The 15,024-nt window shown below is 40.9% G+C and overlaps 1 protein-coding gene and 1 non-coding gene across 2 annotated transcripts in view; one reads left to right on the plus strand and one right to left on the minus strand.

The window, feature by feature from the left end:
* RAB7A (RAB7A, member RAS oncogene family) overlaps positions 1-15,024 on the plus strand; it is a 107,587-nt gene that overhangs the window by 21,158 nt on the left and 71,405 nt on the right. The window lies entirely within an intron of this gene.
* LOC118978332 (small nucleolar RNA SNORA76) lies at positions 2,254-2,386 on the minus strand. The gene has a single exon (XR_005064694.1). It is a non-coding gene; the product is annotated as a small nucleolar RNA SNORA76 (small nucleolar RNA).

Consider the following 15,024-nt stretch of genomic DNA (forward strand, 5'->3'; position numbering starts at 1 on the left):
GCTATACAGGACACTTACTATGTAAGTTCACTATGCCAAGACTGGGTGATGTAGTATATCTACATAGTACATAGAAACAAACACAGGGAGGCAGCCAAAATGAGGAGACAAATATTTCCCAATTGAAAGAATAAGAACCAAACTCCAGAAAAAGAACTAAATGAAATGGAGGAAAGCAATCTATCAGTTACACACAAAAAATAGAAATCATAAAAAAAGAAATAGAATACAGTGACTGTAATGAAGACTATGTTAGATGGAATTAACAGCAGATTAGATGAACCAGAGGATTGAATTGGTTTGGAAGACAAAGTAGCAGGACATTCCCAATCAGCACAGCAAAAAGAAAAAGAATTTCAAAAAATGAGGGTAGTTTAAGGGGCCTCTGGGACTGCATCAAGTGTAAGGACATTTGAATCCAAGGGGTACCTTTGATTCAACCTATTTGAAGAAATGAAAGAGAAGTGACAACTGACATCACAGAAATATAAAAAAATTATAAGAATATTATGAACAATTATATGCCAACAAATTGGGCAAATAGAAGAAATGGATATAGTTCTGGAAACATACAATTTTCCAAGACTGAGTCAGGAAGAAACAAAATCTGAATGGGAAGTACCTACTAATGAAATTGAATCAGTAATCAAAAAAACTCCCCAACAAACAAAAATCCTGACCATAAGCTTTTGCGGATGATTTTTACCAAACAGTCAAAGAAGAATTAATGCCTGTCCTCAAATTATTTGGAGGGAAGGCTTCAGACTCATTTTATGAAGCCAGCATTACCCTGATACCAAAAGCAAAGACCTCACAAAAAAAACAACAAATAATAGAGTCAAAATCCCTGGTGAACACAGATGCAAAAATTCTTAGGAAAACATTAGCAAACCAAAACCAGCAAACCATTATTATATGAAATATTAAAGAGACTTATTTAAGAAAAAGAAGATCACTACAATAAACATTAAAATGGCAGTAAATACATAACTATCAACAGTTGAATGTAAAAAAGAAACTACGGAAACCAACAGAACAGAAACGATCATAGATTTGAGAACATTGGGGTGGTGGCCAGTAGGGAGGGGTTTCTGGGAGAATGGAGGAAAAGTTGAAGGGATTAAGAAGTACAAATTGGGCCCTGGCAGGTGTGGCCCAGTGGATTGAGTGTGGGCCTGTGAGCCAAAGAGTCCCTAATTCAATTCCTGATTAGGGGATGTGCCTGGGTTGCTGGCCAGGTCCCCAATTGGGGGGTGTGCAAGAGGCAGCTGACTGATGTTTCTGTCACACATATTGATGTCTCCCTTCCCTTCTCTCTGAAAAGAAATAAGATCTCAAATAAATAAATCAATAAAGTACAAATTGGTAGTTAGAGAATAAGCAGGGGGATGTTAAGAGCAAGTGTAGGAAATGGAATTGCCAAAGAATTTTTGTGCATGATGTATGGATATTAACAGAGGAAGGATGGCTAAAGGAAATGGGGGATTGGTAGGTGGAAGGAGGCAAAGAGGGAAAAGTTAGGACAAGTGGAATAGCATAATCAATTTTTAAAAAAGAAAAAAAAATTTTGCCCTGACTGGCACAGCTCAGTTGCTTGAGCATCATCCTGCAAAGTGAAAGGTCTCCAGTTTAATTCCTGCAGTGGCTTTTCCAATGTCCTAACTGGCAGGATGACACCATTACAAGCTTAAAGGTCCCTTTTTGTGATTTCAAAAGCTCTTGCCTACAATAAGTCCTGCTTATTCACTTTTTTTATGAGGGGCAAGAGTGACCTGTTGTTAGGTCATTAGTTTCCTAAAATGGATTTGGTTCTAAATTACAGAAGCAATATAAAAGTCTTAAAGTAAAATAGTTCTCTGTGATCCTTTTGGGTAGTCTGTTTATTTTTTCAAAATTACAGCACATGCCATGGGAAGTTTATTAACTATACTTTTGACCTTACATTTTAATATTAAATGGTATCTGCACACATGGGTAGGTATTTGTACTTTGCTTTTTAAAAATTTCACTGTATATACTAGACATCTTTTCTTGTCAGTAAATATGTTATTAATGGCTTTGTAGTATTTATTTACCATTGTGTAGCCATCCTCTAAATGGACAAATTACTTATTCCAACTTTTCAACAAATTATTTGTTTATCATTGTCCTCTTATGTGTTTTTTTAAAAAATATATTTTATTGATTATACCATTACAGTTATACATACTTAAAATTTGGTTTTCACCCCCCCGCCCCCTCCGTGCGGTGCCGCCATGTCGCTCGCGGTTAAAAAGGCTGCCAAGCCAAGGAGCAGTCGGCCCCAGTTATGCGCAAGCTCTGCTCTGGCGCTGCAGCCTGACCCCCGGCACCACACGCAGACGCAGTGGGGGCTCAAAGGCAGTGCGTTGGTTTTCATTTTCATACTGCCACTTCAAATATTGGCATTTGTAGTTGGAAGAATTTTATTTATATATAATTGCCAATTGTTAGTTTTCTTAATGGTTGTGAATATAATTAGTGGGGAAAAGTTAAATGATGCCTTGTTTAATATTTCCATTTTTTTATACATTAAGCTTTTAAACAGTATTAGCTGTTTATTATTTCTTTTGTGAATTGGCTTTTGTTCTCTAAAGCCCAAAAGTAAGGTGTTTTTTTTAAAACCTGAACTATTTATCTATCTATTAATTTATTTATTTTTAAAGATTTTATTTATTTTTAGAGAGAGGGGACCAGAGGGAGAGAAACATCAATGTGTGGTTGCTTCTTGCGCGCCCCCTACTGGGGGCCTGGCCTGCAACCCAGGCATGTGCCCTGACTGGGAATCGAACCAGTGACCCTTTGGTTTGCAGGCTGGCACTCAGTCCACTGAGCCCCACATCAGCCAGGACTGAACTTTTTACATAGCAAGAATACTGACCTTTTTTTCATGTTGTCATTGTTCCTGGCTTATTTCTCTCGACTTGGTTTGTTTGATGTTTTTGTAGTGTGGAAATTTTTTGATGGCCCCAACTGTGAATTTGTTCAGTTTTCTTGGTTTCATATTATACTTAGGCCTTCCTACCCCCCGGGCAATAGACACCTTTTTTCTAGTACTCAGCACATTTGAAATTCTGCATGACGTGATGCTAGAATCTTTTTCCAAATGCATAGTTGTCCCAGTATTTCATTATATTGCCATCCTTCCCCCATGGATTAGATATTTACCACATACTAATTTTCCACTTACCATGTGTGTTTTAAAAAACTCTCTTGTTCCGTTTTTTGTTTCTGGGACAGTACTACTATCTTATTTGCTTTTGCCTCATCATACATTTTGATAAATTGGGCAGCTTTCCATCTTACATTGAACTCTCTTGAAGTTGCTGCTGATTAAAGTGGTGTTCTTTTTCCCTATGTTGTACATCTGAAACTAGTACAAAATAATTTTTAATGTAAACTATAATTGAAAACTAAAATTAAGAAAAAAATAAAAGAAATTAATTGGTGCTTTTTCTACCCCTTGTTCTGGTCCCTTAATCAGTTTGTATGGCATCAAGACATTTAGGTGAAGCCTCTCTTCTAAGGTACCCTGGCAGAGGCAAGGAACTAAACCTTCTCCTTACTTCTCCTGTATCCAGAACAATTACAATTGCTTATTCAGTCAGTAGGGTTTTTTTTTGAGCATCTACCATGTCCAAAGCCTCCATGTGAAGCAGTAGCAGTACAAACAGTAGAAAACCTGGATCTGGTCCCCTAGGATCTTTGCTTGGGTTGGTGGGACAGTGGTACATATCTTCTTATTTTTTTAATTCTCATCTGAGGGATATGTTTATTGATTTAGAGATGAAGAGTGGGAGAGAGAGAAACACGATATGAGGAATATTGATTGGTTGCCTCTTGTACGTGCCCTGACCAGGGATCAAACCCGCAACCTTTTGGTGTATGGGACCACGTTCCAAACAACTGAGCCACCTAACAGGAGTGGTACATATATTTTACTTCTACTTTGGTAATGGATTGAAAACTATTTTGGAAAGCAAGTATTAGATTTTGTTTTGTTTTGTTTTTTTTCTTTTAGCACTACCAGAGTACTTATCGTTGTTGCACCCCACACATAGGAGTCATTCTTGAATTCTTCCTTTCCCTCATCCCTCAAAATCCATCAACAAATCCTACTGATTGTACTTTGTAAATATTCCAAATCTGTGCACATTTCATCTCTGTTATCATTCTTGTTCAGGGCATTATCACTACTTACGTACTTTAAAAACCTAACCTGCCCCACTGCTTCCACTGTAGCTTCCTTCCTAATCATTCTCCACACTGAATCCAGTGACCTTTTTAAAAGCTTAAGTCACTTAACCTCCCTACATCTCAGTTTCCTCAACTGTAAGTGGGGAATATAACAGTATCTACCACCTGTGGTTATATGACAGATTAAATAATGAATAAACAGCATTTAGTGTAAGGCTTATAATAGGTGCTCATGAATGGTATCTTCAGCCACTCTCCCCCTTAAATCTCACAGCCACAGTGATCTTCATCCTTTTCCTTCAACATCCTTTTGTCTGGAATGTTTCTGCCCAGGCTTTTCAAAGTGGGGGCTCCTTATTACTCACTTCTGTTTAGATTCCCCACAAGGCCTGTGTCGCTACATCATATTACCTTACTTCCTTTTGAAAATTCAACACTACTTGAAAGTAGTATCTGTGTTTGTCCTTGTATTTCCTATGTCTGTCCCCTTACACACAAAACTACCAGATCTGCAAGGACATTTTTCCACCAAGGAGAGACCTGGTGCCAGTAGAAGGATGTAGGAGGATGCAGCCTCAGAGTTGTAGTCATTGCCATTACTTCTATGCCACATTCATGGAAAAGTTACCTGAGTGTGAGCACCAAGAGGAAAAAGCTAACACTTAACTTAGATCCAGCATCCCATGCTGGAACTCCAGGCACAAGAGAGGAGGAGTAGAGAGAGGAGAAAAATGCCAGTGATCACACAGGACGCCATGGTGGTAGAAGAAGCACAAGTGTTAGGTTTTATGTTCATGAAGCTTTTAAAACATTTTTATGTTTTGCCTTCTGTGATCTTTTCTTGAAGTACTTGAATGTACACATTTACTTTGGATTTTTACTGTTAACTGTTAACTTTGACAAATTAGATTTGTCACTCTTGGTTGAGGATAGTTAATAGCAGATCCATAGGAATGTCCCAGGCTAGGCATGCATTAAAAATGTTTATTTTTATCAATCAGTTGTAACAGATAATGAAGGGGTAAATTAATTTCCACAGATAAAGAGTAGATGGTTAGGCCAGTCTGTATTTTCAGGGCTTTTGAAGGAAGGTTGGCAACCTGAATTGGGAGAAATGATTGTTATTTAGACAAGATAAAAATACACTTCTTCCCTTTTTCCCCTCTTGTTATCTTACAAAGGTGTAGCTAGTCATTTCTGTATCTTGTATGAAATCCTGTCTACATGTGACTGACTAGCTGCCAATGCCAAATAAATGGTGGTCTTCTGTGATTTGCCATTTGTGAACCTATAAAATTGTCTGGAGTTGTAGAGCATCCATCCACAACCTAGGTGAAGAGTGGAACCTTGTGGTCTGCTTCTGTTAGCCTAGTGGAGAGGAGAGGTAGTATTGAAAAGATTCTCCTTGAGGGGAGGGGTGGTGAGGAGGAGCTCAAGTTAGCCAGTTCTGTAATGTAGCCCCTCCTTGGGTAGATGGTGTACACAATTAGTGAATAACTTCACCCATGATTGCTCACAGGCTAAATCAAACAATGTCTATTAAAATCTGAGGAGTGAGTTGTTTTTTTCTGCTTCCCACTGATTGGGTAGAGAACACTAGTCTTTGCCTCTGGTGATACAGGGGAAGTAGAATTGTAGTGAGTTGAATGTGCAGGTACCCAAAGGATGCATTTTCTGGGTGTTGTGCTATGAAAATGCCAAAGAAGTAAGTTCCTGTCCTGGAAGAATTTTTCTGTTTGGCTGTGTGACATGTGAAGATCCACCTACAGAAAGGGATGATAAAGTATGAAAAAAGATTTGATAGTGGGCTTCTGCATGTTCATTTTTGTGTATGAATAGGTAATGATATACTTGATAAATCCAGTTTTGCAAAAGGAAACCTTGAAAACAAGTCTGTCCCATTTTAGTCTCTCCTACCTAGAGATAATAGTGAACCCTATAAATTTGCTTGGTTTTGAGCTATGAAAATTTTTGTAGGATTCACCCTAATAAACACAAGAGTATAATTTGTTCTCTGTCCTACTTTTAAAAAAATCTATATTTCAGAATGTTCACTAATAATACATGTAAGTCTGTATTTATGTGTTTTGAATGTGTATTTTGAGGTAGGGGCAGTTTTAGTCCCACTTGGGGTTTTCATGGCTGAAAGAGATCCATCATGGGGAGAGAAGTGGACCTATTACCTTCCAAAGTGCTAATGTTACAGGACCTGGAAGCAGGCAGTCTTCTTAACAGCAATTGATTTGAGATGGTGGTAGGCCTTAAGAGATAATTGGGACTCAATACAGTAAGAAAGGTAACATTATATGCAGTATTACTCAGTTGATTTCAAATGTATCGGGCTTTGCATTTTTTCAGGTATGCTATTTAAGCACCCAGCTAAGAAGTGCTGTGATGTGGTTAAAAGTAGTTTTGTGGTGCCTTTCGTTGAAGGAATTGACAACTAAAATAGCATGGTTTGATGTGTGCAAGTTTGGTCTAAGATGATGGCTGTACCTATAAAAGCAGGGAAGCCTCATATTTGACAGGCGTTGCACAGTGGGCTTGGGCAAGCTCAGTGGAGTTGGTGAAAGAGAAATTGGGGCTAACACCTGAAAAACAGCATTAACCAAAGATACCTGGGCAGTTCTGGCATGTTATGGCACCCCAGTTTGTATTAGTTTATGTCAATATAGAAGTTCTCAATTTCCCTTCTTGCTTTTTACCAGTGATCCTGTCATAGTCATGTCCACTGACTGTTTGGTTGTTTTTTGCAGGAAGGACTTGTTTGGTGAAAATTGCTGACTATTTGAACATCAGTTTTCTAAATACTGTAATTCTAGTCCTACCCTACTGATATAAATTAATTGTCTTAAAAATAGCATATTTTACAGAGAGATTTCAGGAGTGAGAGCTAAGTACTTTCCCTGCATGGAGTATTGTTTGTGTCTTTTCTTAGATATGGTTCCAGAAGGTGGCTTCTGTCAAGACAAGGGAAGCTGAATATTTTAGGAAATCTTCAAGTTCCTGATGTATTAGAAATTTTAACTCCAGCTGTAGCTTCAGAGCACTGGATAGTTGTTTCCTGAATAAAGACATTTAGAGTATATTGTGTGTCATGCTCCTTTTCAACCACCTCTTAATTCTACATTTTACTTAATACTACAGTGCTTAAACCAGGAGCCACTAGGTTGACATTTTGATTGTGTGCTATTAGATTAGATTATCTTCGTCTTTTGCCACATACTGAATTCTTTCCTGTGGTAGTCTTCTGTAGTCACAAGAGATTTAAGGAGGGAGTGATTTTCCTGATCCTTTACCAAAACTGGAAAACAATTCACACCTTATGTCCTAAGAATATGCACGTACTTGGCATTTTCTGTTGAGAGAATTAGCAGCAGTCGAGTGGCTTGAATGAGTTTGGTCAGGGTTAAGAAATTGGACTGGGTCACTGATATTTAAATTAGAAGGCAATAGACTGCAGTGATACCATTCAAAATTATGAAGCAGGAAGCTTTAGCAGTTGAGATCCCTCTACCATGTCAACCACTGAGCTGGAAGGAGCGAGGAATTAACTGTTTTGGAACCCTGAAACTTGATTGAATGGAAGAGTGCTTCATGAAGTGAGTGGCATGCTTGCAAATAGACAGTTCCAGCTCTCGATAAGCAACAATCAGCAATTCCTAAGGAGTGAGAGAATCAGATTTTTAAAATACTGTGTTATAATACTCAGAATATCTACTGCTCAGTGAAAAAAATACTAAATATAAAAAGAAACAAGAAGAAAGTATTGTTCAAAAAAGAACCACCCCCCCAAAAAAGAAAATATGGCCTATTCCCAGGAAAAAAAGAATCTGACAAAAGCCATCCCAGACAAAGCTGTTGGATGGAGATGTTGAAATTTATTAGTCAAAGATACTAAGTCAGCTGTCATTTTTTTAAATCTTCACCTGAGGATACATCGATTGATTTGAGAGAGAGAGAGAGACAGACAGACATTAATCAGTTGCCTCCTGAACACGCTCCAACTGGAGTTCCAACCCTCAACCTTTTGGTATACAGGATGATGCTCCAACAAACTTAGCCACCCTGCCAGGGCTCAGATCAACTGTTTTAAATAATACGTTCAATGAGCTAAAGGAAATATGGATGGAGAACTAAAAAAAATTGGGTGTGAACAAAATGAGAATTTCAAGAAAGAGAACTTATATAAAGGAACAAAACAAATTCTGGAGCAGAAAAGTAACTGAAATGAAGAATTTATTAGAAGGCTTTAACAGCAGATGTGAGCAGACAGAAGAAAGGATCAGCAAGCTAAAGTTAAGACAATTGAAATTACTCAATCTGAGGCATAGTAAGAGGAAAGAGTGAAGAAAAATGAACATTGTGGGTGAAAAAGTTAAAGGGAACTGAGAAGTACAGACTGCCAGTTATAAATTAGTCATGGGCATACAAAGGGTCCAGAGACATATGAAAAGATTCTCAGCATCGCTGGCCATCAGAGAGATGCAAGTTAAAACCACAATGAGATGCCACTTTAAACCGGTGAGAAAGGCCATCATAATGCAACAAACACCAAATGTTGGAGAGGATGTGAAGAAAAGGGAACCACTAGTGCACTGTTGGTAGGAATGCAGAGTGGTGCAGCCACTATAGAAAATAGTATGGAATTTTCTTGGAAAGCTAAAAATGGAACTGCCTTTGACCTAGCAATTCCACTGCTGGGATTGTATCCTAACAACCCTGAAACACCATGTACCCCAGTGTTCATAGCAGCATTATTTACAATAGTCAAGTGCTGGAAGCATCCTAAGTGCCCATCAGTAAGTGAATGGGTAAAAAAAACTGGTACATTTACACAATGGAATACTATGCAGCAGAAAGAAAGAGGGAGCTCCCTACCCTTTTCAACAGCAAACATAGAACTGGCGAGCAGTATGTTAAGTGAAATGAGTCAGGTGCTAAAAAACATACAAATGGCAGAAGTAAACTCTTACTTTATCATTAATTACATTGAGTATACCTCTATTAAACTCTCCTATTGTAGCTTGTACTAATGATGCCTGCTGGACATTCTGAGGCTTCTTAGGAGCCCACATGGAAGCTCACTAATAGGCACCTGAAACAAAAAAATCACCACCTAAAATTAAAATACTGGGTTCCTGGGAACCTGGAACTTTCTTTTTATTTTATTTTTTTGGAACTTTTCTTTTAAATGCCACCTTTCTGCCATCTCCTCCATTCCTCCGTGTTGCTGACTATTACCATGAATCTTCTCTCTTGGTCCCCTGGAAGCCTGACTTGCTGTGAAGCTCCCCTGGTACCTCAAGCTGGCTGAGTGGCCTTTGCCTTTGTTGAGGCCTTTTAGAGGGACTGCTTCTTACCACTGCTCTACAGAAAGTAGAAATCAGACTTCCGCCAAGATGGAGGCGTAGGTGGAAACACTGTGCCTTCTCCCACAACCAAGTTTGAATACAACAAAGGTTTGGTGAACAAAGATGCAGCCAAAGAACAGAAAATTGAACAATACGGAAGTCCAACAACAACCAACTGTTCAACCGGACAGGTAAGAGGGGCGGAGCCAGCAGCGGAGTGGGGACAGGCAAGAAAGACCCCCGACCCCCCCGGGCAGCCCCCCAGGCAGCCCCGCGTCGGGCGGACCCAGTGAGGGTGCAGGACGGGGGGCTGGCCGCAGTCACACATTCGCGCACAGATAAACCAGCAGAGGAGTGAGCAGTGAGACAGAACCCACAGGCCCCAGCCAGAGAACCCAGCAGCGGTGGGCTGACCACGGTTACACATTCGCATGCAGTGGGACAAACCGCGTGGGGCCCCCCGCTGCGGGGGGCAGCAGCCAGGGCCGTCATTGCTTTCCTTTGACCCTGCCCCCACATACAGCAGTCACAACCCAGCAACGTGGGTTGCCCCACCCTGGTGAACACCTAGGGCTCCACCCCTCATACATAACAGGCATGAACAGACCAAAACATGGCTCAAGAAGAACTCAAAGCCCCAGAGCCGATAACTCTAAGCGAAAAAGAAATAGCGAACCTCTCAGATGCACAATTCAAAACACTGGTGATCAGGATGCTCACAGAACTGGTTGATTATAGCCACAAATTAGAGGAACATAGGAAGGCTAAACTAATTGAAATGAAGGGAAATGCACAGGAAACCAATAGTGATGGAAAGGAAACTGGGACTCAAATCAAGAAAGTGGACCAGAAGGAAGGAAGAAATGACCAAACAGAAAAATGTGAAGTTACAGGAATTCAAAAAAATGAGGAGAGGCTTACTAACCTCCAGGACATATTTAAACGTTCCAACATCCCGATTATAGGGATACCAGAAGGGGAAAAGAAACAACCACCAGTGGGAAACTTATTTAAACAAATAATAAAGGATAACTTCCCCAGTCTGGCAAAGGAAATAGACGTTCAAGAAATCCAGGAAGCTCAGAGAGTCCCAAAGAAGTTGGACCCAAGAAGGAACACACCAAGGCACATCATAATTACATTAGCCAAGATGAAAATGAAGGAGAGAATCCTAGAAGCAGCAAGAGATAAGGGGGACAGTCACCTACAAAGGAGTGCCCATCAGACTGTCAGCAGATTTCTCAAGAGACCTTACAGGCAAGAAGGGGCTGGAAAGAAGTATTCCAAGTCATGAAATCCAAAGACCTATGTCCAGGACTGCTCTATCCAGCAAATCTTTCATTTAGAATGGAAGGACAGATCAAGTGTTTCTCAGATAAGTTCAAATTGAAGGAGTTCATCATCACCAAGCCCTTATTATATGAAATGTTCAAGGGACTTATCTAAGAAAAAGAAGAGAAAAAATATGAACATTGAAAGGACAGCAAACTCACAGTTATTAACAACCATACCTAAAACAAAAGCAAACTAAGAGGACAGCTAGATCAGGAGCAGAACCATAGAAATGAAGAACACATGGAGGGTTAGCAACAGGGGAGTGAGAGGAGGAGAAGGAGGGGAAAAATACAGGAAAATGTAGCATAGACAGTAGGTAAAAAATAGATAGTGGGTGGGCAGGAATAGTAGGGGAAATATAGAATCTAAAGAACTTGAGTCATGAACTAAGGGGGGGAATGGTGGGGGAGGGGGTGTGCATGGTGGAGGGGAATGAAGGCGGGGAATAGAACAACTGTAATAGCATAATCAATAAAATATATTTTTTTAAAAAGGGAAAAAAGAAATCACAGTGGAAAGGCCCACTCCTGCTTTATAGGCAAGGAAATAATAGCTGTACAGGTAATTGAACCCCAAGATGCTTTGGGTCACACACCCATGCCCTTTATGTGACTCCACACACAGACTAGCTCACAGAACTTTGTGAATCTCTTGGTTGTAATTTACACAGGCCAGAGGACCAAAAGTCTCTCTTGGTCCTTCTGAAATGTTAGGTAGTAGGAGTGTAGGAAGATAACAAGAATTTTGTATTTCTCACTTGTGGTATGGCTCACAAGTCTTTCTCCTTTCAGAACCACATTCATTGCTGTTGGGAGTTCTCATGATAATTCTCTTGTGTGATTTTTCCACTTAGTTGTTTTGATTAAGTCCAAATACTATATCACTGCACTTCTGTCAAACTAGAGGAGGCACAGCCCCAGTTTTGTGCAAGGAGGATACAAAGCAGTATCTGATAACACCTATCTGGAGCATCAAGTTTATTAGAATATCTGGAAGAACCAAGTACTTATAAGAACGGTCCCCTTTCAACACATACATGGAGGAAAGGAGAGAGAATGGCAGGGGAGGAGAGAAGGGCCCCAGGAAAAACAGTCCAATGTCTTCAGTTGCACCAAGGTGTGGGTCGAGGGGTAAACCTACAGCTAGGTCAACCTCTTCTCTCCCCCATGGGGAGATAAGTCTTAAGGCCGTCTTCTAAGCCTATGAAGGCCACGGAGATAGAGGATGGAAACCTACCCAAGTTGAATCCTGTGCAGAGGATCCGTCATCTGCTGGACCTGGTCCTCTTATCCAAGGGTTCTGCACACACACTGTGCTTATAGTGCTCCCACCTGCAGGTGTTTTTGTCCTGCCTCTGGCTGATCTCCCACGCCATGTAGCGGCTCTCAGGAGATCAGCATCTTCTGGCTCTCCATTTAAAATTCAGGGAGTGTGCTTTGACCACCTCAGAGTCTTTGATGATGACTATATCTTGGCTGTCCACAATTTTAAAAATTACACTCAGGTACTTTCTAGGCAACCCCTCCCTGCTCTGACTGTGGCAGGAGAGGTTGGGAAGGAGGTGGTGGGGATAACGCCATTAGACTGTCCACCATGGAGTGAGTTTCTATTGTAGACACACCCTGGGGGCATTTGGCTCCCCTTGGGGCTCCACTGTTGCTGTTGCTGTGACTGATGCTATGGGTGGAGCAGAGGTTCCAGGACAGTGCTAGGGGATGGTGGTCCTTGGGGATGGTGGTTCTCAACTCTGTTTTCTGGGGACTAGCAGAGACTCCTTCACTTTCTTTCCTGAGTCTTGGTCCTCCTAAAGCCACTGATTTTCTGCCTTGCAGAACCAGGTGGGAATAGAATGCTAACCATAGCTGTGTTTCACTGGGTGTGCAGAGTCCTCTGACTGAACCTTGTGGTTGTGGAAAGACTGCAACTGTTTGGGTCAGAGTAAGGGGAGGGCTTTACCATGATGGTGTGGTTCTTCACCTTGGGTTTCATGGAACTTAGTGTTAGGTACCTGGCCATCAGTGTCTCTTATCTCCCGCTTGTTAATGTCCTGGATCTTATCCCACTCAAAGTCCATGGTCACCATCACCTCTTTCACTTGGGTGTTCATGTCATTACAGGGAAGCTCACTATAAGGTCTAAGTCACAGGTGGCAAACACAAAGCCCGCAATCCGAATCCAGCCCTCCACCTCGTTTCTACCCGGCAGCAGTGCCAAGCTCCTGGCCCCCAGTTAAGGAGTAGTTACATTTATACAGTCCTAAAATTACATTTGGCCCTTTGAAGGCATCCCTGAGGTTGATGGTGGCCCAGGTGAAAATGAGTTTGACACCCCAGGTCTAAGTCCTTCTCTTGGTCCATGTTTTAGCCATAGGTCTCTCATTATTTCTTCTAAAGTTCCTCCTTTACTGGGGTCAGGATTCATCAATTTATTTAAGAAGCATTCACACTCTTAACATACGAAGATGTGACAGGATCCACACAGTATCTGCTGCTGCAGCTCCCAGACTTCTTTCCTACAAAAGGCAGGTTCCCATTCACCATCTAATATAGGACAGCTTCCAGGCCCTACACATCCACTGTAGAGCCATCATAGTTTTGGCTCTGAAAGAATTTGGGGACAGCATGGAGGGGGTGGGTGGCTGCCATAGAATGTGTTTATTAGCTCATGGCTAAAAAACTCATTGTGGAGGCCAAAGTCTGCAATTTTTATATTCATTTCATTGTCAGAAATCACATTCTTTTGCTTCAGGTCCCTGTACATGATGTTCTTGTGGCAGTACTGGACACAGTAGATACCAGGTGCCTGAATTTGCCTTGGGCCTCATTGGTCATGGTCATATGGCTGTGGTTCTGTAAATCAGGGGTCCCCAACTCCTGAGCTCCATCTCCTGTCTCCTCCCCTCCACTCCAAATTGGGCAAGTGAGGCTCACCTGAGCTCTGCCTCCATCCCTTCTCCCACTTCGTCCTCCACAAAACTGGTCCTTGGTGCCAACAAGGTTGGAGGCTGCTGCTTTAAGTAATCAAACATGTCTCCTCTGCTGTCATGCTTCGTAATTAGGAATAATGTTTTCTCAGTGTCGGTCACCCCCAAGAACTTATTTAGTAGGGTAATTCAAGGCATTTATGCAATGGACTTCATGTCAAAGTCTATGGAGGCTGGATGATACTACTGACTCTTAGTGACCTGTCCCAGTCAGGATGTGCTAGGCCAACTTCACCTTGACAGTGTTTTCCCTGGCTAGTATTCAGAAGTTTGTAATTGCCAATAGAAACACCTTGTCAGCAGAGATGGCTGCGAAACCCTGCAACATGTAAGACCTGCTATTGTTACTAACAGTGCTGACTATGCTCACTAACTATGCTAATCAGCCATAGTATTCTAAATAATTTTACTAACTATACAAACAATACTAACATTACTAACAACTCTAAGCATTCTAAAATATTTCTGAAAAACTAGAAAACAGAAACGTTGAAAAAATGAAAAAGACAAAAATTAAGAATAAAAGAACAAAAGAAAATAAGGAATAATAATAAAGAAATATTTAAAAGAAAGTAGAGAAAAAAGCGAATTGAAGAAAGAAAAGCTGACTGGTTCAAGTCCAGCAGATCACAATAAATTAGCTTTCTGCACTAATAAAGACCAAAGATCTCACTTAGTCCAACCCCAGGGACTTATATAGGAGGTTTTTTTATAACTCCATCACAAATGGCACCTTATAACCCTGGCTAGTGTGTTTCAGTGGATTGAGCACCAGCCTGAGGACTGAAAGGTTGCTGGTTTGATTCCTGGTCAGGGCATGTACCTGGATTTTGGGTCAAGTTCCCACTTGAAGGCATGTGAGGGACAACTGATCCATGTTCTTTCACACATTTCTCTTTTTTTCCCGTCTCTGTAAAATAAACATACATAGATAGCTAGATAGATAGATAAGGTCTTTTTAAAAAATGGCACTAGCTAGCCCTAGTTGGTGTGGCTCAGTGGATTGAGCATGGGCCTGTGAGCAAAGGGTCGTTGGTTCAATTCCTAGTCAGGGCACATATGTCTGGGTTGCAGGCCAGGACCCCAGTTGGGGTTGCATGAGAGGCAACCACACATTGATGTTTCTCTCCCTCTGTT

Source organism: Sturnira hondurensis, unplaced genomic scaffold, assembly GCF_014824575.4.
Source record: "Sturnira hondurensis isolate 20B ecotype Veracruz unplaced genomic scaffold, ASM1482457v3 Scaffold0021778, whole genome shotgun sequence".
Classification (NCBI taxonomy): Eukaryota; Metazoa; Chordata; class Mammalia; order Chiroptera; family Phyllostomidae; genus Sturnira; species Sturnira hondurensis.